Source organism: Chiloscyllium punctatum, chromosome 23, assembly GCF_047496795.1.
Source record: "Chiloscyllium punctatum isolate Juve2018m chromosome 23, sChiPun1.3, whole genome shotgun sequence".
Taxonomy (NCBI): domain Eukaryota; kingdom Metazoa; phylum Chordata; class Chondrichthyes; order Orectolobiformes; family Hemiscylliidae; genus Chiloscyllium; species Chiloscyllium punctatum.
Genome location: NC_092761.1, coordinates 17,446,771 through 17,470,682, shown reverse-complemented (window position 1 = coordinate 17,470,682; position 23,912 = coordinate 17,446,771).

Below are 23,912 nucleotides of genomic sequence, written 5' to 3'. Positions count from 1 at the left end.
AGATGGCCTACTCCTGATCCTCGTCCTTCTGTTCTTATGAAAGTTGAGTGGCCAGTTCTCCCAGCGCAGACCCTCTGCTTTGATTTGTTTGGACTGATTTTTCACAGACTGGCTGTTTACTGAAAGCAGGCAGCCAGTTGTGAAGCTATCAGGCCAAAGAAGAAGTTCCATGCTGATACCCCCGCCCCCTCTCTCTGATATCTCTCCTGGAAGAAACTGGGTTTGATTTTTCCTTTCGAATTTTCCATGGGGTGTTTATGGCGATTGTTTCAAGTACTTCGAACAACACCTTAGATTATTTAGATACAGATTACTTACAGTGTGGAAACAGGCCCTTTGGCCCAACAAGTCCACACCAACCCCCCAAAGAGCAACCCATCCAGATCCATTTGTCTACATTTACCCCTTCGCTCTGCGCAATTGAGCATGGCCAATTCAGCTAACCGGCGCATTTTTGGACTGTGCGAGGAAACCGGAGCACCCGCAGGAAACCCGCGGAGAATTTGCAAACTCCACACAAACAGTTGCCTGAGGCAGTAATTGAATTCGGGTCCCTGGCGCTGTGAGGCAGCAGTGCTAACCACTTTGCCACGGTACCACCCAATGGCTTTCAACCAATTTCAGATTCTCGGTTGAGAAATGAAGTGCAACTGAAGACCAGAAAGCTTCACCTGGACGATTAGCTGAGTAGCCAACTTTTAATATTTTTTAATATTTATTTATAAAACTTTAAAATGAGAAAAGCTGGGAAAAGTCACTTTAGTTCTACCTACTGTGGAACTAGTAGCATGGAAATGGCTTTTAATTGGCTGTCTCTTGGTATTGTCATCCCTAATCATGTCACACAGTAATGCCCTACATCTATGTAGGCTGAATTGAAAGTCGGTTCTTGGTCTTCCCATGTACCCACTCCTTATGAATTTAATTTGCTTACATCATTAAGTTAGGATAATCTGTTGGGTTTTCGGATAGGTTGTTATTCTGCATGCTATCCTCTTCTGTTTGTGTTTCATTCCGTAACCTTGAAAATAAATTCTGTTTTATTTAAAACTAAGTGGCTTAACAAGCTGCGTCACTCCTGGAATATCTTCCTTACACCTGCTTAAGGCAAGAAGCAAAGTTTGAGTCTGCACTACTTCCTTAAAAAGACTTGAGGTGTTCTGTCCTGGCCCATAACAGTGTGCAACAGTGAGATCTAATATACTGGCATGGGTTGAGAATGGTAGAGAGCTGAAAGAAAAAGTGAGTCAGAATAAACAGTTCCTTTTTTTTGGAGTGGAAAGCAATTACGAGCAGGATGATCCTGGAATTGATGTTTGGCACCCATCTATTCAGGAAGTAGATTAAACATCTGCTCTGGGGTACTAAATGGAATGTTTCAAAATCTGCTGATGGTAGCAAACTGAGAATTGATTGGATGAGGCGGATGTAAAGAAGTTAAAGGTAATTGAGACACGTGGAGGAAATGGGCAAATTCGTGGCAGATGAACAGCAATGTGGATTGACGTAACCCTGAACATTTTGGTTGGAAAAATATAATATCAGGCTAGCATTTCAAAAGGAATTGATGTGAAATGTTGGTCGATGAAGATAGTAACGTGCATACTTTGTTGACTTCTTCACTGAACTCTGAGGTCCATTCACGGCAGTGCATTCTGAAGCCAGACGTCAATACTGGGATTGGCACTGGCACGCTGCCCCATGTACATCGACCCACCAATTGAGTATATGTAACATTGAAAAGGATCTGGATCTCCCTGTACACCAGTCACTCAAAGCATTATTGGAGCAACTGAAAGCCGTTAGGAAGGTAAATGATGTGTTGACCTTCATTTCCGGGGAATTTGAGTCCAGGAATAAGGGTATTTTATTACAGCTCTACTTGACCTTGGTGAGACCCCATCTCGAACTTTGTGCAGTATTGTGTGCAGTTTTGGTCTCCTTACCTAATGAAGGACAAACCTGACATTGAGGGAGAGCAGCAAAGAATGACCAGACTGATCTATAGGATGACAAACTTGTTGTGGGAGCAGAGTTTGGGGCGACTGAGTCTGTATTCCATGTGGTTTAGGAAAATGAGTGAAGATCTCAGTGAGATATATAATACTCTGACAGGGCGAGATTTATTGGAAGCAGGGATGATAATTCACCTCCTGGGACGTCTAAAACAAGCAGCCACAATATTAGGTACGGCCAGGGCACTCTGCATTGAGATGAGAATAAATGTCTGAACTCACAGACTGGTGAATCTGGGAATTCTATGCTACACAAGCCTGTGGAAGGCAAGGCACTGAATTTCGTTAAGTATTTCTTGACACTAAAGGGACAAGGTTGCAGCAGAAGTTTGGTGTGGGGAGAAAGGATCAACCATCGTTATATTGAATGGGGAAGCAAAATTGATGGACCGAAGTTCGTAATTCACATTGTTCCAATAATTAATCACTTCAAAGGATATACAGTATGCAGTGTTTGGGAAAAAAATTGAAGAGATGTTAGACCAAAAACTAGAATGGGGGAGGCTCAATGTGTTGAATGACCTATTCCTTCCCCAATGTTTCTGTGCAGTCTGTGTGAAAACTCTATAACTGTGTCACAAGCTCTCAGCTGTTAGGAAGGAGGCATCTTCTGGATCAACAGGACTGTGTTTCCCATTACCTTTTCTCATACCGAGATTGGTGCTGGGTGTTCTGTTCAATTTTATCCATTAAGGGCTCGGAACAGTTTGATACAATAGAATGTCTTGCTTGGCATTTTAGAGACCGTTGAAGAGTTTGCCACATGTCTATCGTCTGGAGGCACTTTTCGGCCAGAATAGGAAAGCAGGGGAGATTCACTGCCTGAAATTACATTGGGAAGGCAATTGGTGTTTACAATCGACTTTGCTTCAAGGTCACTGTTACTGACAGCAGATTTTAGATTTCGATATTTTATTAGTTGTTTTTAACTTCCACCAGCTGCCAGAGCATTAGCCTGGTCGGGATTGGTAATCCAGTGACATTTCCACAACAGCACCATCTCCACATGGGGACCAATCGGAAACCACACTGAGCAGATAATTTCTGTGCTGCTTGACAGCTCTGTCAAAAATAACTCACACATTTTTGTCTTTCGTGATGGGACTGAGGGGGTGGTAAATGGTCAGATTGTAATTATTCTTCTCTTAAGGGATTGGACATAGTTGAGGAATTTTCCACGTTGCCAGGGAGATATCAGAGTTGGAGCTGGAATGAAACAGTTTCCCAGAGACACGGCTTGTTATGCAGCACAAGTCTTCAGTCCTATTGCAGGAATGGTGTCAGGGCCCATTGCCTTTTTCTTACCTACTGTGTTCAGCTGTTTCTTCATGTCACATGCAGCAAATCGAATTGGTTGGGTATCATCTAAGGGATACTTGTGGCTGAGGATGGTGCAGACATTGCATACTGTCTTTTACACTGATGTGCAGCAAAGTTCCATTCTTTCGGGGAATGGCAAAGCAATAACCTAGTGGTATTGAGCTGTTAGTCTAGCGACCCAGGCAATGCTCATGTGACCTCAGTTCGAATACTGCCACAGCAAATGGTGGAATTCAAATCCAATAAATATTTGGAATTAAGAGTCTAATGATGATCAAGAAACAGTTGCTGATTGTGTGAGAAACCCATCTTGTTCACAGATGCCCTTTCGGGAAGGAAACTGCCATTCATTCCTGCTCTGGCCTACATGTACCTTCAGACCCACAGTAATGTGTTTGACTCTTAACTACCCTCCGGGCAATACAAGATGACCTATCCAGCGACACACTAATCCCATTGAATAATTTAAAAAAATAATATTTGTGGAGTCCTCTTCTTTCGTCAGTAGTTTCATAGTTCAACTCCATTTCTGACTAGCTGTGGCAGGACTGCAGAGCTTCGATCTGATCTGTTTGCTTTGTAATCATTTCGTCCTCTCTATCAGATGTTAGTCCTGTTGTTTGCAATGTATGTGAGTAGTCAAGTGTGGTAGCTTTAAATGGGTTGCCATCAGTTTTAGGTCCACACGGCTCTGACCCTGGTATGTTCACCTCCACTCGTGACTGAAACATCCTTCAGCTTAATGAGAATAATGGACTGAGGAATTACCCTGGGCAAAAAGTTACAGATTGTAACTCAGTACAATTCTCCTTCTGTCCAACTGTGATCTACACTATTACATGAATTCCCGGGTTTGCGCTGCAACTTCTGCAATGCAATTCTGCTGTCTATCGCCCAATTCATACCGAGACCCATTGACCTGCACCCCGTGAGCTACTCTGGTTTCTGATGTGGTAGCACTTCCATTTTCATATTCTCATTCCTCTGAGCGTTTGTTTATTGTGTCACACCTCTTATTTTCTTGTTTTTCAAAACTCCAAAACGCATTCCGTGAGGTAGCACCAAGGCTCAGTGTTTAGTGCTGCTGCCTCATAGCGCTAGGGACCCAGGTTCGATTCCATCCTCTAGCGACTGTCTTTATGGAGCTGGCGCATTCTCCATGTGGGATTCTTCTGAGTGCTTTGGTTCCCTCCCACAAACCAAAAATTTGCAGGTTAGGTGCATTATTCAGGGGTAAATATAGGATAAGAAAATGGGTGTGCTTGGTTTACTCTTCAGAGGATCGGTGTGGACTTGTTGGGCTGAAGGACCTGTTTCCACAGTGTAGCGATTCTAATTCTAACATTCATCTGAACGTTTTCCCTTGCAGTTATGCCACTTTCGGTGCTTAAATTGAATGTGCTTCACTCTGCTTCTCTCCATGACTTTCATTAAGAACTCTGTAGTGTCAATGATTCCAGTCGTATGTAGTTTCAGAACCAAGATATTTGTGCATCTTTTGTTAATTTACACTTCCCAGTGGAGATAGAAGAGGTGAACGGGCATGTGTTGCAGCTTCTGTAATTGCATGGGAATGTGTCATGGGGAGTTGGGAAGTGTTCAGGATGATGGAGGGTGTTACAGAAGAAATGGTCCCTATGAAATGCTGTCAGTGGTCGCGAGAGAAGATGTGTTTGATAGTGCTGTCCCATTGGAGATGGTGGAATGATGGAAGATGATTCTGTGAATGTGGATTCTAGTACAGTAGAAGTGAGGACGAGGGGAGATCTATCATTGTTCTGGTAAGGAGGGGACGGAGTGAGGACAGAAGCGCGGGAGTTGTGATAGTCATAGCTGAAGGCCCTGTTCAATGGAATTAGCGGACTTCTGATTTGAAGGAAAAGGCGGTCACATCAGTGGCAGTTCACTGGAATGTGGCGTCATCAAACAGAAACAACAGAGATGGAGAAACTGGGAGAATGGAGTCAGCTTCCGCTGATCATGTGTTCAGCTACATGCAGAAGTCCCCCCTGAATGATTGAAAAGACTTAGACATCTAAATTAAGGCTTTCTGTCTCACATCTGATCTGAAGCGGGATGTGGAAGTAGACCCAGAGGAAGGTCAGTGGGTATACCTGGGCAGACATTCAAGCAGATATCCAATAACGCTAAGAAATTGTTGTTTCTGATCAAAAAGAAGGACTCGATTAGAAGATGTACCACCATGGTTGACAAGGATACCATGATGAGCATTAGTGTAGGGCCAGATTTAGGATGTTTATTTCAGGGCCCATAAGCAGATGTGGGGCATGACTTTCAGCTGTGATTCCTGAATTCTCCCCAGAAACCCCTGTCACTGCTGCTCCATCCTCTTCCCTGCTCCTCTCCTTTCCTGATTCCAGGTTCTCCATCTCAAATTACAGAGCACATTCTCTCACATTATGGTCCCTCCCCACTTCACCTGAAACTCGTTCCAGTCTACCTTCCCTGCACTAGCATCAATCTGCGTTTTGTGCTGCCACCTTGCCACTGGTCTCAGTGTGGCTCAGCCTCACTATTCATGCTGTTTTACACCTCCCATTCACATCTCACTCTGGAAAGTTTCATTGTTGGAGTAAACCGTATTGAAAACACCATTCTCCCTTTGCACTGAATTCACATTGTGATCCCAAATCCAAAAAGTACACCCAGCCTTCATCTCACTCTGCTAAAGGTGCATGCTGACCGTATGGTATAAGAATTCTTTTTTTTTAACATAGAACTGGCCAAATATACGTTTTCACTGTTGAGATCATCACCCCCTTTAGACAAAGGAATTTGTTTGCTTGACGTCTCATGAGCACGAGTAAGAATTGCAAGCTGCCTTAGTATTGTAACATGGAGAAAAACAAATTACATTATGAAGTTTGGGCAGTGTGTTGTTTACCTGTCACTTTTAATACTGTTACAAATTTGCAGTGGTTATCTTTAAATGTTTGCTCTTGAAGCTAGAATCAGATGGAGTGTTGAAGGGTGACATTCTAGAAGTTTTAATATCATGGGAGGCATGGATAGGGAGAATAGCCAAGGTCTTTTTGAGAGGACAGGAGAGTCCAAACATAGATGACGTAGCTTAAGGTTAGAAGGAGGAAATTTAAAGGGGACAAATGGACAACATTTTCGCACAGAGGGTAATTTGCTTATGGAATGAGCTGCCAGAGGAAGATGCAAGTGCAGCTACAACAGTTCAAAGACATTTGGACAAATATATAAATGGGAAACGTTCAGAAGCATATGGGCCAAATGCAAGCAGATGAGACTAGTTTCGTTTGGAAAACCTCGTCAGCATGGACAAGTTGGACCAAAGGGTTTGTTTGTGCACGATATGACTGTATGAATCAAAGGAAGCAAGGAAAAAGGGAAGAAAGATATGATGTAAGAAAACTGGCAAGAAATATAAAAGCAAGCAGTGCAAGCTTTAATATGTATATAAAGAAAGTTCAAGATGAATGTATGCCCTTTGGTAGAAATGAAGTCAGGTAAATATATTGAGGATGTTTGGAGGGTATGCCTAGAGGGAACAGACAGATAATTTACACCAGAATTTTATATCATTCCTCACATTAGAAGGTACTGTAAGTATTTGAATGATATAATCAAAATAGCAATAAGAGGGAAGTTAGTGAACTGCCTCTAACAAAAGGAAAAAGGCTTTTTAATAAACAGATAAGAGTAAGGGTACGCAGGTCAGCAGTAATCCACAGTTGGTTTTAAAAGCGGCGGTTACAGAATGACTGGTGTTCCTGTGAGAAATATTTCATAACTCTTTGGATTGCAGGAATTTTCCAGTGAAACTGGAGACCCTTCAATGGGGCGCCTGTTTTCAAGAAAACAGCGAGACTGAAAGCAGTAACCATTTAGCCTCAATATTATTGTTGGGAATCTGCTAGAGTCTATTATTAAGGAAGGAATTGCAGGACAATTAGAAAAATCTTCATGCAAAGTCAACATGGTTTTGTGAAAGGCGATCTACATTTTGCCTGTAAAATCATGCAAAGTTTTTTTTCTGGAGATCCCTGAGAATGTAAAAAAAGGACATGATAAAGGGGATCTGGTAGATACGAGGCTTTCTCAAGATTTTTCATAAGGTTTCACGAAAAAAAACTTGTTACACAAGACAGAAGCTCATAATTTGACAGCTAATATATTAGCATGGGATGACGGTTGGTTAACACATAGAAATCAGACTGTCAGGGTTAATGGATCTTCCTGATGAATCTATCTGCTGGAGTATCACAAATATCAGTCCAATGCAAGATTTAGTTACAATCTATACTGAAAGCCGGAGCTGAGTGCAATATATATCCGAGTTTGAGGATGACACTGAGAACCAAAAGGCAGACTGTTACTTAATGGAGAAGACACCCGCAAAAGGATCAGTGCGAAGGGATGGGATTGTTTTTGTGTCTGAAGCATAACGTCAGCATGCTGATGCAGCAAATAACTAGGTTGGTTCATTAGGCGGGTTCCTGGAATGAAAGGGATTAATTATTGAGTACATCTAAAATGGTGAGGCGTTTATTCATTGTGGTTGAAATGAATGTGGATGATATTACTGAAATGGACAAGAGAAAGAGGGGGCTTGACAAGGTAGCTTTCGAGAATGTGGATCAATTCCAGGGCAGAGAGCCGAACTTAGGGTTGGAGATACAAAATAAGGGAAATCGATACAAAGAAACGTCTTCTTTCAGAAGAGAGTGAATGCCTGGAATTCTCTAACCCAGAGGTTGTGGAGACTGGGTCACTGAATGTATTTACAGACTGGCTGGATTGGGTTTTGACATATCAGCGAGTTGAGGGATACAAGGGGTTAGCGGGAAAGTGGAGTTGAGCCCTGAAGTAGTTCAGCCATGTTCTTATTAAATGACAGTGCAGGCTTGAGGGGCCGAATAGCCTGCTTCTGTTTCTATTTCTTACGTTCTTATGTTATTCTTCTGGAAAGTAACTGGTTTTTTCCCTGAAAATGGTGTTGTACAATGGTGCATTCAGGGAGAGCAGAGGATTTGTTTGAGCTCACGCTGGTTGCGGGGAGAAGGCTGTATTCACAGCGAATGTGGGTCTGTAACAAGACCCACACCTGGAGCAGAAGTTACAGAGACAGGAAACCTGAAAAGAGGGATTGAGGTGAGGGTCAATTCCTGACTCAGCCTGGATTTTCCAATTAAATTTCCCAAACTATATCTAACCATCGGGGTGACCTCGATCTGCCCCTGTGTAGCAGGCCCGAAGGGCTGAATGGAACATCAGAACATAGGGCTGAGGGACACGAGTGGGACATTCGGCCCTTTGACACTACTCCACCAGTTGATAAGGTCGTGGCTTATCGCATTGTGGTCCCAGCTGCACTTTTCACTCCAAGCAGCATTATCCACTTTCTATGGAAAATCAGATGAAGCCAGCCTCGACATAATAAAAAGCTTCATTCATCCCATACTTCTGGGAAGGAGAATTCCTACGTGAATAAATCCCCACTTTGTGAATTTCTCCTCACTCTGGTTCTGACTGAGGTTGGAGGGTGTCACTGTTTCCTTTTCTAGTCCCACTCCTTCACTACTCACATCACATTTTAAATGTGACCAGATTGGTGAAATGGCCGATGATAAAAGTCTTAGACTGGGTCAGGTTCAATGATAAGAACAAGTCAAGCAGATTTCTTTAGTCAGACAAAAGTAACTATTATAACTAATGGAGGAGCATGGTTGATCTGTGTTTCACACTGCTGCCTCAAATCACCAAGGAGCTGCACTCAATTCCAACCTCAGGGGTCCTGTATGTGGAGTTTGAACATTCTCCCCGTGTCTGTGTGGGTTTCATCCCAGTGTTCCAGTTTCCTTCCACAGTCAAAGAATGTGCAGCCTAGAGTGGATTGGCCATGCTAATTTGCCCATAGTGACCAGGGATGTGTATGTTAGATGTGTCAGTCATGCGAAATGCATGGTTACATGGATAGGATGGGGGCAGGTCTGGCTGGGATGCTGTTCGCTGGGTCAGTGTGGATTTGATGGGTAGAATGCCCACGGTTGAGGTTCTAGAACAATATCAAAAAGTTTGGACTATACAAATACCCAACGGATATCTACCTGATACACTCTGCTGAAGGCTTTGTATGTTTCAGTAAGATCACCTCTCTTTCGATGAGTAACCATTCCATAAGACCTTCATCCCTGGAATACATGAAGTGGAACATCGCTGAACTGCTTCCAATGTAATTGTATCCAATCTCAGGGAAGTAGACAAAAACTCACCTCACACCCCAGGTGAGGTTTTTTTTTGCTTTCTCAGTGCTATGAGTTTTTGGAACTCTCTTCCCCGCAGACCATTGGAGGCAGAGTTATTGAATATTTTTGAGGCACAGACAGAATGTTCCTAAGTAGCAACAGAGTCAAGGATTATCAAGGAATGGGCAGCGATGTGCACCATGGGGAAATGTTGACTGTGGTAAAAAATGACACTGCTTCAGAACATCCGGCAAAATGAAATGGTAATCTAGAAAACATTTTAAAATGCTAAGAGTGATAGAACAGAGTTCCAAGGATCAGAGAGCTGCTCTGTCATTAGAGAGAGACCACTTGTGGTCGTTTAAGCTGAGGGTCACCACGCCTCGAGTGATGGGTTGAGGATGAGACAGCGTCCCCATCATGGTAACCTCTGTGACTGTGGTGAAGTGAACCAGCGCTGCTGGCCTCCATCTGCATCGCAAACCAGCCGTCCAGCCAACTGAGTGGGAGACAGTGTAACTGTTACAGACAGAAACAGGCACAGGCAAAGGGCAAGAGAAACAGTCATAACAATGAAAAAGTTACAATTCAGGTAACGGTCAAAATAACGACTGAGGGTAAAAACGTTCTCTGCTAGAAATTGTATTTTATAATGAGACAAGTATTTCAAATCCGTCTTTGGCTGAATACGATAGGGTAAGACATATGAAATAACCAGAATTACTAAGTGTGACTGGATATCGATAACGTGTAGATTTTTGATTGCTCTGTGTAAAATGTTCTTACCATTACATAGACAAAGAAAGCTGGTGGAATATATTGTTGGGAGAGTGCGCCCCCATGGGAAAAGCCCTCGAGCGGGCGCTTGAAGAAAACCGGAGTAAAAGTGCCTGAGTGTTGTCTGCTCAGTGACAGGAGCCCAGGGGTTGAATGACTGAAAATTCATGTAACATGGAACTGAGAAATGCATCAGATCAGCCACAATCTTCTTAAATGCTAGAATGCGTTTGAAGGGCTGAATGGCCTCATGGTGGATTTGAATTGCATGTGATTTGAAAATTGTACAACTTTGTTCCTTCCCCTTCTGTGTTACATGCGGGGTCATTGACATTTTCCTGAAAATGGGAATCATTTGGAACACTAACTTGAACATTCCACAATCAGCGTTCTTCAGAATATTCTATCAACATGTGGGAGTATTGCAAATGCGAGAGAGAGAGAGAGTGTGTGTGTGTGTGTGTGTCTGTGTGTGTGTGTAGGCTTTGCATGCAATAGTGAGAGTCATGGACCATGAATCGTGTTCGGATGTCGGTGCTATAACAGATATACAGTGCTATACAGTGAGTGTGAGGGAGCAGGGAGAATGGTGACCCTTATCCTGACAGAGTGGGAAAAGGTTATTGAAGCTTGTCCTGTATTGCTGAATATTTTTTCAGACCGCAGATACTGCACTGAGCTGGTTGGTGAGCTCAAGCCATGCTTGGTGGGTCTTGTGGTGTGGCTCCCTCTGTGAAGAAAATGGTCCCCCTCTGTACTAGCCCTTCCACCAGGACCTCCATGCCCCTGTCAACAAACCGTGGTGCAATTTATCCTTACCTGCCATGCTCAGGATAAACTGTGCAGGGCAGCTGCAAACTGAGAGAGCTCAATCGTGTGTCCATTATGTTTTAAAGATGGCACCAGTGCAAGGGATCACGGACTATCGGGGCATCCTGGCGATCGTGAGTAACTCCAGCCATGATGGGTGGGATCGGGCTGGCACTTCTTGCAGAGGATGGTGCAGATAAAACATCCTTCTCTTTTACACTGATGTGCAGGTATGTTCCATTATTTAGGATGGGAAAGATTGTGGAGCATTCTCCTCCAGTCATTTGTTTAATCGTCCATCACCATTTAGGACTGAATGTGACAGGACTGCTGTGCTTCCATCAGATCTTTTTGTCAAGCACGGTAGCTTTAATGAGTTAGCATCAGGTTAAAGTTCATGTGATTCTGACTGACATCTTCACCCACACTCGTCACTGAGCCATAGATGGTGTTGATGGTAATGACAGACTGAGGTGTTACCCTGGCAAGAAGTTACAGGTTGTGGTTGAATGCTGTTCTACTTCTCCTGCTGCTGTGGTCTACAGCACTACGTGAATACTCAGTTTCGAGCTGCAATATCTGCAATGCAATTCTGCTGTCTGTTCCCCAAATCTCACTGAGACCCATTCACCCATGAGCCCTGCACTCAGTGACCTAACCTGGTTTCTGATGTGGAAATACTTCCATTTTCAAACTCTCATTCTGCTGAGGGTCTGTCTCCCCGGGTCTTGCTTCCAATCTGACACATTCCGCAAAAGCATTTAACTGATCTTAATTCAAATGTTTAATTCACCTGAATCCTTTTCCTTGAGAAATACCATCTTCTGTGTTTAAAGTGAATGAGTTTCCTCTGTTTCTCTCCCTGACCATGATTAAGAGCTCTGTAGTGTCAGTGATACCAGCCTTATGTAGTTGCAGAGCCAATGAATTCTCTGGATTCCCAATCATCTTCACCACATTGCATGTTTTCTCTTTTGGTTTGATGCCTTGTAACACATGGCTGCCTTGTTCTCCCATGAGCATGTTTCATCTTCTTGGGGTTGCATTTCTGGTATTATCTTCCGAATTATCCCCAGAACCTTCTCCCATTGCTGCTCCATGGTCTTTCCTGCTCAGCTCCCCTTCCAATTAACTCTGGCCAGCTCCTCCCGCATGTCTTGGTAGTTACATTGCTTAATTATAACCACATTACATCTTGAAGAAAGCATTGTGTATAACTGAAAGAAGGAGTTTTGAGAGATGGGCCACGAAGAATGACTGGTGGATTTCTTAAATAGACACAAAGGGTGAACGAGAGAGAGAGAGAGGATATAGATATGGAGATGTGGAAAATGAGAAACTATATGATCGAAATAGATATACTTCCCTCAATGTTTTGGCAATTCCTGTGGGCGGTGGTCCTTTGTACAGTGCACGTACAACAGAGCAATATGTTTAAATGCTGGGTCTGATGCCATAACTTTTCTCTCCAACAATATGACAGACACTAGCTTTGGAAAGAACCCAACAGGCCAACATATTTAATTCCTGGTAGAAAGTGGATTAACTGAAATAAGTTGGGAAACCAGAAACAAGAATTTATAACACACATCCTAAGAAGAATGAGAGACTAGAGTTGGGAATCCCAGAAAAGGGGGAACGTTGAGAGAAAGGGAAGATATCACTTCAGATGAGGATCAAATATTGTTTTAATGATTTATAAATTTTATACATCGTGTGCATCATTTTTCGTTAACTATGTCTCCGTTGTCATTCAGAATGTGTTGTACACATATGAACAATCTTCCTCATCTGAACACACACTGATTAAACAGTGTATAAAAAATCATTTTTCCTCCATTTCACACTGTCCTGTTGTCGTGCTCGCAGGATACATGAACACCAACTGGCTACCAAAAGACATGACCCACTCTCACTAGTTCCCATACATACAGGAAAAGGACACCACGTTGACTGTGACAACACACACTTCCTAGGACAAAGCCACACACGAAAGTTCTTAGAAGCATGACATTTTAGCCAGAAGTACATCAATAAACATATTAATTTCGATCCTATCTACCTTCCCTTGAACAAAAAAATGGAAATGACATCACGACACTTAAGAAACCAAGACCTAGAAATAGAAAGACACGACATCCCACCAGTGCGTCACCAGAGACTCTCACTGATGATGTTACCCAGTCTTGGTGACAAAACATCTGAAAACAAACCTTCAAGTTCAGCGAGTTAACATACATAATTATAAATTGTTATTTTTCTCTTAACCGTGGAATTTGCGACTACTTTGTCACTCATGTTTTAACAGATAACGAGGTGAGGTGAGCTTTTCTGGGTGTGTGGTTTTAATTAACAGAGGGGTTCAACATCGACATCATAACAGTTTGAGGGCTTGTCGTATGGAATTTAGACAGATGTGAACAGATTTGGGGTACAAAAGGTCCCAGCAGATTCCAACACTTGGCAGTTAGTGACCTAGATCTTCAAGTAATACAGGTGAGAAAATTCATTTAATTTTGTTTCCTTGTGGTCGGTTAATTTAAAAGAAATGGCTTTTAATATTACTAAAATGGTTCTGAGGTTTGAAGATGGTACCCAAATTTGCCAAGAACGTGTAGAAAGATAAAGGAAGGGCATACTTTTAGAATTAACATGTAGAGTAGAATTGTGTTTCACCAGAGACAAAAGGAAAGCTGTCATCATAATGGAGTTGCTCAAGCACTTTGGTCTATCAGAGAAGCTGGCAACTGCAGTCGAGTTAGAAAAAACTTAAATTGCAAATATGACAACTGCAGTTAGAAGATAAAGAGAGAGACTGAAAGAGAGAGAAGATAGAGAAAGAGAAAGAGAGGAAAAAGGAAGAGAGGGAGAATTTGAAATTCAAAAGTTTGGAATTAGTTAAGAAAGTTAAATTAGCAGGATGAAGATGAAGGGAGAATGTAGGGATGTATGCAACTGTGTTAATACATTGCCATATTTCAGTGCGAAAAATGCCAAAACCGTTTTTATTTCATTTGTGAAATTGGCTCGGCAGATGGCATATCCAGTGAACCTGTGGGTAATGCTAGTTCAGACTAAGATGGTGGGTACAGCTTGAGAGGTATATGCAGTGCTGTCACGTGAGGGAGCAAGAGATTATGCAGATGTCAAGCAGGCTACGTTGAGTGCTTATGAATTGGTACTAGAAGAATATAGACAGCGGTTCAGAAATATAGAGATGGAACCAGGTCAGACTTATATTGAGTTTGAAAGAATTAAACACAGTCATTTTGAGAGATGGGTGCAGGCCTTAAAAATGGATAAGACCTGTGAGGCTCGAAGGGAGATTATTCTGCCGGAGGAGTTTAAAGACTCACTTCCAGAGATGGTAAGAATTCAAGTGAATGAATAGGAAGTTCAAGAAGTGAGAAGCGCAGCAGAAATGGCAGGTAAATATGCACTGGTGCATGAGATTATATTTAGCTTCTGGGAGGATTTTCATCCTGTGAGGGATAGAAATTGGGAGAAGGGGAGATCCTAAACAACAAAACATAGAGTAAAGCACACTGGCAATAGTTTACCACCGGTGAAAAAGAAGCCCAAGGGGGTTGAAAGGTGGTGAAAGGCCTCAGGTGTTCTCATTATAACGGAGCGGAACACATAAAATTACAGTGCTGATGGTTTAAGAAGGACACTGGGAAAAGGTGTTTTCACTGCAGTAAACTGGGACACACCGTGCTGGGCATTGAAGCAAGGCACTTTGGGAAAAGATGTGATTAAGCCAGTGGTATTAGTGAACCTGGTAAAGGAGACCCCAAGTAGAGCCGAGGAGCTGCAGGAGAGTGCACAGCCTAGACAGGGGCTGGGTATGGAGTCAGTGCCTGATCCCTACAAAGAATACACCTCTGTAGATAAAACTTACTAAGCAAAAAAGGGGTGTGGGGAGAGGACAAAAGTAATAATTTTGCAAGATGCAGGATCTGTTCAGTTTCTAATAGTTGAGAAGTGAGGAGCCGGAAAGGCAAAACAGATCAGACAGCATCCAAAGAGCAGGACAATCAATGTATCAGTCATAAACCCATCATCAGGAATGTGGCAGGGAACAAGGGGGCTGAAAGGTAAATACGAGGGTAGGAGCTGGGCTGGCAGGAGGGTCACTGGGAGGGTGATAGGAAAATGTAGGTTGGAGTATAACTGATATGTCAGAGGGGAGGGTGGAGTGGATAGGTGGGAAGGAAGATGGACAGTTAGGGCAGTTCAAGAGGGCAGTGCTAATTTAAATGGTTGGGGGAGGGGCACTTTGGAAATTGGTGAAGTCAACGTTGATGCTGAATAGTTTGACGTTTTCAGCTGTCCTACCACCTAGCCACTTTACCCTCCCCTCCGAACTATAACCATCAGACCCCGCCTAAATCTACCTATCGCCTTCCAAGCGACCTTCCACCCAGTTCCACCCCCACCATCCTATTTAATTCTCAGCCCCTTCCCCCTCCCTTACTTTCCTGATGAAGAACTTACGCCTGAAACGAGTCTTTGACAAGGAGATTGAGTGAAGTGATTACGCCACAGTTGAAGACGGTGAAGACATGGCTGCCAAGTTCAGTGTGCTACGTGCTTGATGTCGGAGGTCAACGACTCTGGTGTGTCTGGCTCGTATAAGTGTGGAAAGTGTGTTCACGTTCAGCTACTGACCGAGCATATTGCAGCACTGATGAAAGAACTCGAGGACCATTGGCTCATCCGAGAGAATGAGATCTTTCTGGACAAGACCTTCAGCGAGATTATTACACCGACCATACCAGAAAAGAGCAGAAGAGAGCAGACGATGAGGAAGGCGGAGAGGAGACCCCGGGGTGTAAGAGACTCCGGGGGAAGTACCTGTCGGGAACAAGTTGAATCTTTTGGAAACAGTAGAGACAGATGACACTGCCAGTCCACGAGGCGGCCAGGTCCGTCAATCAAAAGTTGGCGTGGAGGCACAGCGGAAGAGTCGGACATCACACAGAGCTGTGGTAATAGGGGACTCCATCGTGAGAGGAACTGACCGGGGTTTTTGTGGCAGCAGACGGGACTTAAGGATGGTTTGTTGCCTTCCTGGTGCCAGGGTTAAAGACATCACAGACAGAGTGCAGGAAATTCTCAAGGACGAAGGTGAAGAGCAAGAGGCGGTCGTACATGTCGGCACAAATGATGTCGGAAAGAAGAGGAAGAACATACTACAGCGGGACTTCAGAGAACTAGGAAGAAGACTGAAAAGCAGAACGTCCAAGGTGGTTATCTCGGGTTTGCTTCCAGTTCCTCAGGGTGGTGAGGCCAGAAACAGGGAGATAATGGATTTGAACACGTGGCTGGGAAACTGGTGCAGGAAGCAAGGATTTAAATTCTTGGATAACTGGGGTATATTTTGTTGTAAGCATATATTGTACAAGAGAGACGGTTTGCACCTTAATAGATTAGGGACCAGCATTCTGGCAGGCAGGTTTGTTACTGCAACACAGCTACGTTAAAACTAAGTATCGGGAGGGAGAGGACAAACTGGATGTTTTAGAAGGAAATTGAAGGGAAAATTAGAACAAGGGAAATCAAGAAAGACAATAGTATCAATGAGGCAGAAAACTCAAAAAGGGATCATGTTGTAAGGTTGAGTGAAATAGGAGTTGATGGGAAGGGTGAGGGCAGTAACAAATTAAAAACACTATACATGAATGCACGAAGCATTAGAAATAAGATGGATGAGCTTGAGGCTCTTTTGGAAATTGGCAAATACGATATTGTGGGGATAACTGAGACGTGGCTTCAAGTGGACAGGGCCTGGGAAATGAATATACAAGGCTACACGTGCTATCATAAGGACAAACTGATCGGCAGAGGGAGTCGGGTGGCCATGTTGGTAAGGGATGACATTCAGTCCCTTGCGTAGGGGGACCTAGAATCAGGGGATGTAGAGTCAGTGTGGATAGAGCTGAGAAATTCTAAGGATAAAAAGACCCTCTTGGGAGTTACCTACAGGCCCCCAAACAGTAGTCTGGATGTCAGATGTAAGTTGAATCAGGAGGCGAAATTGGCCTGTCGCAAAGATGTAACTACAGTTGTTATGGGGGATTTCAACATGCAAGTAGATTGGGAGAATCAGGATGGTATTGGACCTCAAGAAAGAGACTTTGTGCCTCCGATATGAATTCTTAGAACATCTGGTGCTGGAATCTAACAGGAAGAAGGCAATTCAGGATCTGGTATTGTGCAACGAATCAGAATAAATCAGTGACCTCGAAGTGAAGGAGCCGTTGGGAAGTAGTGACCATAATACAATAAGCTTCAATCTGCAATTTGAGAGGGAGAGGGTACAATCGGAAGTGACAATATTTCTGTTGAATAAAGGGAAATACGGAGCTATGAGGGAGGAGCTGACCAAAGTTCAATGGTTTAATTCCTTAGCAGGGATGAAAGTGGAGGAACAATGGCAGATATTTCTGTGTATAATGCAGAAGATGCAGGATCAGTTCATTCCATAAAGGAAGAAAGATCCTAGGAGGAGGCATGGGCGGCCGTGGCTGACGAGGGAAGTTAAGAAAGATATAAAGTTAAAAGAGAAAAAGTATGACATAGCAAAGAAAAGTGGGAAAACAGAGGACTGGAAAGCTTTTCAAGAAGAACAGAGGATTACTAAGAAGGAAATACGCAGAGAAAAAATGAGGTCGAAGGAAAACTGGCCAAAAATATAAAGGAGGATAGTAAAAGCTTTTTCAGGAATGTGAAAGGCAAAAAAATGGTTCAGACTAAAGTTGGGCCCTTGAAGAGAGAAACAGGGGGATATATTACAGGAAACAAAGAAATGGCAGAAGAATTGAATTGGTACTTCAGATTTGTGTTCCCTGGGGAGGACACAAGCAATCTCCCTGAGGTAACAGTGGCTGAAGGATCTGAACTTAAGCGAATTAATATTTGCCAGAAATTGGTGTTGGAGAGACTGTTCGGTCTGAAGTTTGATAAGTCCCCGGGGCCTGGTGGTCTGCATCCCAGGGTACTGAAGGAGGTGGCTCAAGAAATCGTGGATGCGCTGTTGATTATTTACCAGAGTTCGATAGATTCGGGATCAGTTCCTGCGGATTGGTGGGTGGCTAATGTTACCACTTTTTAAGAAAGGTGGGAGAGAGAAAACAGGAAATCACAGACCAGGTAGTCTAACCTCAGTGGTGGGAAAGATGCTGGAGTCTATTATAAAGGATGAAATTACGACACATCTGGAATCGTAGTAACAGGATAGGTCAGAGTCAGCATGGATTTATGAAGGGGAAATCATGCTTGACTAATCTTCCAGTATTTGTTGAAGATGTAACTCTGAAGATGGACGAGGGAGATCCAGTAGATGTAGTGTACCTTGACTGTCAGAAAACTTTTGATAAAGTCCCACTTAGGAGGTTAGTGAGCAAAATTAGGGAGTATGGTACTGGGGGCAAAGTACTGACTGGGATTGAAAATTGGTTGGCTGATAGGACACAAAGAGTAGTGATAAACGGCTCCATTTCGGAATGTCAGGCAGTGTCCAGTGGGGTACCTCAGGGATCAGTGATGGGACTGCAGCTTTTTACAATATATGTTAATGATATCGAAGATGGTATTAGTAATAACATTAGCAAATTTGCTGATGATGCTAAGCTGGGTGGCAGGATGAAACGTGAGGAGGATGTTAGGAGATTGCAGGGTGACCTGGACAGGTTAGTTGAGTGGTCAGATGCATGGCAAATGCAGTTTAATGTGGATAAATGTATGGTTTTCCACTTCGGTGGCAAGAACAGGAAGGCAGATTGCTACCTAAATGGAATTTAGGTAAAGGGGCAGTACAGAGAGATCTGGGTGTTCTTGTACACCAGTCAATGAAGGTAAGCATGCAGGTACAGCAGGTAGTGAAGAAGGCTAATAGCATGCTGGCCTTCATAACAAGAGGGATTGAGTATAGAAGCAAAGAGGTTTTTCTGCAGCTGTACAGGGGCCTGGTGAGACCACACCTGGAGTACTGTGTGCAGTTCTGGTCTCCAAATTTGAGGAAAGGCATTCTGCTATTGAGGGAGTGCAGCGTAAGTTCTCGAGGTTAATTCCTGGAATGGCGGGACTATCTTCCGCTGAACGACTGGAGCAATTGGGCTTGTATATCCTTGAGTTTAGAAGACTGAGAGGGGATCTGATTGAGAAATATAAGTTTATTAAAGGATTGGACACTCTGGAGGCAGGAAACAATTTTCTGCTGATGGGTGAGTGCCGTACCAGAGGACACAGCTTAAAAATACAGGGTAGACTATTTAGGACAGAGATGAAGAGAAACTTCTTCACCCAGAGAGTGGTGGCTGTGTGGAATGCTCTGCCCCAGAGGGCAGTGGAGGCCCAGTCTCTGGATTCATTTAAGGAAGAGTTGGATAGAGCTCTCAAAGATAGTGGAATCAAGGGTTATGGAGATAAGGCAGGAACAGGATACTGATTAAGGATGATCAGCCATGATCATATTGAATGGTGGTGCAGGCTCGAAGGGCAGAATGGTCTACTCCTGCACCTATTGTCTATTGTCTATAACGTCAACTTGCCTGCCCCTCGGATGCTGCCGATTTGCGGTGCTTTTCCAGCCCCTCACTTTTCAACTTTGATCTCGAGCACCTGTCGTCCTCACTTTCCCTCAGCCTCTAATCGTAAGAGCTGGAAGTATTTTCACTCTTTCTGACATATTACTCAACAGCATGATAATTTGTGGAATGGGGACAGAAATTAAGCATTCCCTTGTGTAAAATCAGGTTGGAGTGCCACATCAAGGTTGGGGAAGTAACAGTGAGATTGAGTGGCAGGGTGTCAGTTCCAGGAATGCAGTTTGTTCTTGGGAATGAGTTAGCAGGGTCAAAGGTGGGAAAGGCGCCCCTTGTGTTGGAGAAGCCAAAGTAAGACCAGGGAACAGGGGAATTAAAAGGAAAATACCCCAGGGATTTTTCCAGACTGTGTAGTAACAAGATCCTACTGTCGTAAGTTACAACAGAAAGGAAAACCGAAAGAAAACGCCAAAGGAGTTGATGCACGGAATATTCAGGCTAAAGCATTTCTAGTGGCTGGAATGAACAAGGACATGTTTACTTTTTGTTGGACATGTCATACATACCAAATGGTAGGAAAGTCACAGGCCATATTAAAACCAGCACCTTTGTTGCCAATTCCTGTATTCGAAGAGCTTTTCACGTAAGTTATGATTAGTGGTGGAGCTCCCCTTTTCAAATTAAAGAGGAAACCAATATCTGCTGATCATAATGGATGTGTCCACCAGATTTCCAGGGATAATTCCATTATGGGGTGTTAAGGCAAAAGGGGAGGTGGAGGAGTTGGTAGCTTTCTTTACTCGCTGTGGGCTATGCAGTGTGATTCAGTCAGACCAAGGGTCTCATTTTACCAATCAGCTATTTAAGTACATCTTGGATAACTTCGGCATACAGCAGTTTAAATCAAGTGCATCCCATCCCGAATCCCAGGGATTCTTGGAAAGTTGGCATCAGATGCTAAAGGCAATATTAACAGCGTACTGTCAGAATTACCCGAATGATTGAAATAAAGGCGTCTCATTATATTGTTTGCCATGAGAGATGCCCCAAATAAATCTACTCAGTTTACTTCCTTTGAGTTAATATTCGTACATGATGTGAGAGGTCCTTTGAAATTAATTAAATATAAATTGACAGGACCGAAGTCGGAGATCCACACTTGGATTATGTGTCACACGTGAGGGAGAAATTAGATGGAGTAGGTGAGTTAGCTAAACAGCACCTGAAGAGGACACAGCATGGAATGAAGCAGGTGGCAGATAGAAACTCTGAAACTTTGACGATTTCCCGTGGGGATGAGGTATTACTATTGCCACCAGTGGTAGGAAATCCCTTCAAAGCCAGGTTTAGTGCCCCCTTTCAAATGAAAAAAGTGTTGAGTCAGTTCAACTATCTGGTAAAGATAGCAGAGATGACAAAAAAAGTTAGAGTTCGTCACGTGAATGAATAATGCTCCAGATACATTTAAGACTCAGGAACAGAGTTGTGGCCAGATGAACAAATTATGCAGCTTATCTGTATGATGTAGTGACCTTTAGCAAGTGTTTGAAAGCTCACATGTTACAGTTGGCAAAGCATGTTGAACGATTACAAGAAGCAAACTTGTTAATAAACTTAAAGAAAACAGAATTCGCGAAGGCAGAGGGGAAGTTCTTGGGACATTACATTGGACATGGAAGCTTGACCCCATGGAACACAAAGACGAAGGGCTTGGAGAAATTTCCACGACCATCCTCGAAGAAAGAGGTGCTTCGATTTTTCGAACTGCGTGGATTCTATCGGAAGTTTGTTCCAAACTTCAGCAGCGTATTGGCACCACTGATGGATTTACTAAAGATGAACACAGAATTGTGGTGGACAGAACAATGCCAGGAGGCATTTGAGGATTTTAAAGCAGGATTAATCACCGCACCAGTTTTAGCTGCACCAAATATTCTGAAACCCTTTGAAAATTGAGTTTGATGCTCGGGGTATCGTGGTCGGAGATGTATTGATACAGAAAGAGGATGATGGAATTGAATGACCAATTGGCTACTTGTCGAAAAAATTCAATATCCACCAGAAAAAAAATGCAACATCTCCATTATTGAAAAAGAATGATTAAGTTTAGCACTGGACTGACAATATTTTTATGTTTGTATGACAAAGGAATTGTCAGAGATCGTTGTGGAGAACGACATACCTCTCGCATTTTTTGGAATATTTAAAGACCAGAATATGAGACTATTTCATTTGAGTCTAATCTTACCGACTTTAACCTTACAAAATGTACATGTTGTGGGTCCTAAAATGTGATAGCAGATGCGTTAACCCCGATTTTATGGAATACGTTTAGATAAAATTTGACTTATTGCAGTGTTATATATATGTGTGCAGAATTAATATATATGGTATAGCTGAGATCAATACTTTTGTAATTCATAATAATGGTATTAAGAATTAGAGGAAAAGAAATGAAGCCATCTTTTCATTCTGCCATTTCATGTTTTGTTTTTGAAGTGGGGAGATGTTATGAAGCCGAAAGCATGTCCGGTCATTTTAAGACAGAACGGGTTTTGCTGAATAGGAAGTACAGCCAGAGATGCAAGCTAAAGTTCAAAATGTTCCACATGTAACACTGAGCTGGGAAATGGAAACCTGAGTTTTGGTTGCTGTTTTGACAACAATTCAAAGACAACCAAAGAGTTTAAATAACGCTCAGGATACCAGAAGCCAACAGAATGTGAATATTATTGTTTGGACACCTGGAAAGCAATCGAATTATGAGAATTATTGTATCGTGGGGAGTATATAAACCCAGCATTTTGAACACTAGAGGGAGAGCCACTGCCATCCTACAGCAGAGTAACTGCTGTAGAGCAGGAGTGCTAACTGGCCATTTCTAACACTCTCTAGCAAAGATACATGTTCATGTCAAACCTACTTGCGTAAAAAATGACCCGGGGGATCAGCAGCTGAAAGAGTGAACACAGCGGGGAAGATAGAGAATGTGTGGTCTTGAGATTGTGATGTTGCATGGGTTTGGGTTGTGATTGGGTTGTTGGAACAGCATATTTTTACAGAGTCTGAGTCAGATAGTAATTAGCTCAGACAAGAGGGGCTTGTATTTGTGAATAGTTGTTGTTTAGTGTTCACTTTTAAAGTTAAGAAATTAACTTGTTAATTTTTGTTTAAATAGTGGAATGTAGGAGATCTGTGTCACTCATATCTTAACAGTTTAACAAGGTGAGGCGAGCTTTTCTGGATGTTTGGGTTTAATTAACAGAGGGGTTTGACACCACTTTGTAAATGTCCATCCACGCTAACCCCAATTCCCTGCAGTTGGCCCATATCCTTCCAGTCCTTTCCGATCCACATATTTATCCAAATGCTATTGAAATGTTGTTAATGTACCCCCCTCAACCACATCTGCTGGCAGCTCATCCACGTACTAGCCCTCTGTGTAAAGAAGTGGCCCCTCAGGTTCCCTTTTATTCCTTCCCCTTTAACCTTAAACTGATCCCCTCTCGTCCTCGATTTTCTAAACCTTGGAAAAGACTGAGAGTATTCTCCCTATCCATATCCCTCATGATCTTATACAGCTCTATAAGGACCCTCCTCAGTCTCTTCCACTCTAAAGAAAAGGACCTACTTGCCCAACCTCGCCCTATAACTCAGACCAAAGGGTCCTGGCAATGTCCTTGTAAATTTCTTCTGCACGCTTTCTAATTTCATAACATCCTCCCCATAACAAAGGTGACAAAACTGAATACTCCAAGTGCAGCCTTACCAAAGTCCTGTGTAACTGAAACATAAATTCCCAACTTCTATACTCAATGTCCTGCCTGATGAAGGCCAGTGTCGCAAATGACCTTTTCACTGCCCTGTCGACCTGTGACTCCACTCTCAGAGAACCGTGCACCTGAACGCCAAGGTCTCTCTGCCCACTACACCCCATAAGGCTCTCCCATGCACCATGGAACTCCTACCTTGATTTGAGATTCCAAAATGCAAGACCTCACACTTCTATTTTAAATTCCATTTGCCATTTCTCGGCCCACTTGCCCACTTGATTAAGGGTCTGCTGCAATTTGTGATAATCTTCCTCACGAATCACAATCCCACTTATTTTAGTGTCATCTGCGAACTTACTAATCATACCTTGTACATTCTCAACCCAATCATAGATAACAAACAGCTATGGGCCCAGCCTCCAGTCTGACAAG